Source organism: Enhydra lutris, unplaced genomic scaffold, assembly GCF_002288905.1.
Source record: "Enhydra lutris kenyoni isolate GAN:26980312 unplaced genomic scaffold, ASM228890v2 scaffoldscaffold186, whole genome shotgun sequence".
In the NCBI taxonomy this organism is placed as follows: Eukaryota; Metazoa; Chordata; class Mammalia; order Carnivora; family Mustelidae; genus Enhydra; species Enhydra lutris.
This window is the reverse complement of record NW_019154270.1, coordinates 13,248-15,397: the sequence shown is the minus strand read 5'-3', so window position 1 is coordinate 15,397 and position 2,150 is coordinate 13,248. Positions and strand designations below refer to the sequence as shown.

The 2,150-nt window shown below is 51.4% G+C and overlaps 1 pseudogene; it reads left to right on the top strand.

The window, feature by feature from the left end:
- The window catches only part of LOC111140141, an 85,307-nt pseudogene that overhangs the window by 80,560 nt on the left and 2,597 nt on the right, over positions 1-2,150 (top strand).

Sequence of the window (2,150 nt, the reverse complement as noted above, 5' to 3'; positions counted from 1 at the left end):
ACACACACACACACACACACACACACACACACACACACACACACACACACAGTCTCCAGCACTGAGGCATACATGGGTGGCGACACCTACACACACAGATACACACACAAAACCACAACAACCCTTGGGCCTGCAAGCCAATAACACACAAGAGTACTTTGTGAGCACACAAGGCTATGCACACAGAACACTCCCTGGCAAGGTCTACGGCACCCAGCCATATATGCGTAGCCCTGTAGGGGCACACACAGCGGTGCCTGAAAATGCATACATACAAAATACACCGGACTCTACTTACCCAGGCATGCCGAATTCAGTGTGCACATTACACACATGCATGTGTGCTTAGAAGCACACACACGTGCAACAAACTCATGATCCCTGATCACCTGCATGACACTCGGCCACGCAGAAACCCAGTCCTGCTCATGGAAACACACAACCAAGAGACAGTCACCTACACACACGGTGTCCAGCATGCACACGTACACACTTGCCACAAACTCTCACATGTGTGCTCCTGAAACCTAAACACACACGAAGCAAGCACACGTGCCCACACTCACAGAGAAACCCACCCACACACGCCGGCTTGCGCATGCAGCACATGTGAAAACACACAGGCCCTATGTGCATGCAATCACATGAGGCCTCGCAACACTTTCACCCATGGGTGTGCAAACACATAGACACAAAACATAAACACACTGTCTCCGGGATGCAGGCATACACACTTATCATACACACATCACACACATGACACATGTCACACATGCACACACATGGACACACGGGCACATGAAACATACAAACACAGCACTGACACACACATGAAGTCCTGCACACATGGGAGCAAAAAAGGACACACAAGTCCAAACACACACGTGCAGAATCATACACACAGTCCCCAGCTCAGAAGAATGCTCAGGTGGCCACAGGTGCTTCCACATGCATGCGTGCACACAAAGACGCGCGGACGTGCACGCGCACGCATGGACTTGCACACAACTGTTCCCTCACACACAGCACACTCACGATGTCACACAGCCCATGGAGCACACCTGCATTCCCTCACACATCAGTGGAACTGTCCGCTGTGGTGGGTGGTGTTAACTGCAGAAGGGTCTGGAGTCCACAGGGACCATGAGGGACCACCTCCTCTTTGATCCTCACGGGACCCTTGCTTTTGCGCTGGACCTGACCAGAAGCATGCATGGCATCGCATCTCAGCAATGCCGGGCACACTTCCAGGAGTAAGAGAACTGGGCAAAGCTCACCAAGTGAAGTGAATGTGGTGGTAAAAGGAGCCACGGGGTCATGACAGCATCAATCACCAGGATCCTATGCCACCTGTATGCCCTGACATAAAGAACAAGGCTCCACCAGGAGAGGTCTTCCTTTTACCATCTACTCCCAGACCATGCATAGGAAGTTCGGAGTCTCTCTGCAGGCCAAGCCATAAGATGCCCTACCCCATGATACACATCACTCCTTCAGCTGGAATCCAAAGAAGGGGGTTTGGAGGATCCACCAGCCTGATTAACTCCTTGCATGTATCTATACCCCTGATATAAACCAAGACACAGACAAACAGTTCGAACTTACGTAGGGCCCTCTCCTTGTACCTGCAGGTATATGCAGCATACTCTCTAGAGCTACCCTGGAGATCCACTTCCCCGTTTCTATCCTGTGCAGGCAGAGCAACATGTAGACTAGCTCAACCATATCACACAACAGTGGCCTCCTCAACTTCCTTGTGGTCAAAATCAGATGCTCTGCGATATCCACTACACATAACTGCCATGCCAAAATACATAGAAAAATACAAAAACAATGCACAAACATATACATTCACAAACACAAACATGCAGAAACATCAAAATACACAAAGAGGAAACCAAAACTAAAAGGAAGACACACAGGAGGGGCAGAGAGGACAGTGAGTGAGGGTGCGGGGTGGAGGACATGGAGAGTGAGAAACAGGTAGGGAAGCAATGTGCCTCAGGGAACCAGGGCAGGGGCCTTCAGGTCTGCCTCAGCAGGGCCTGTGGAGACAGAGTTTGTAGCACCCCCTGCACTGTGCCTGGGCTCCTGGGGTTCGCAGAAGCCAGGCCGCCTGCCGACTGAGTTTCAGTGTGCCCCTGCTGACC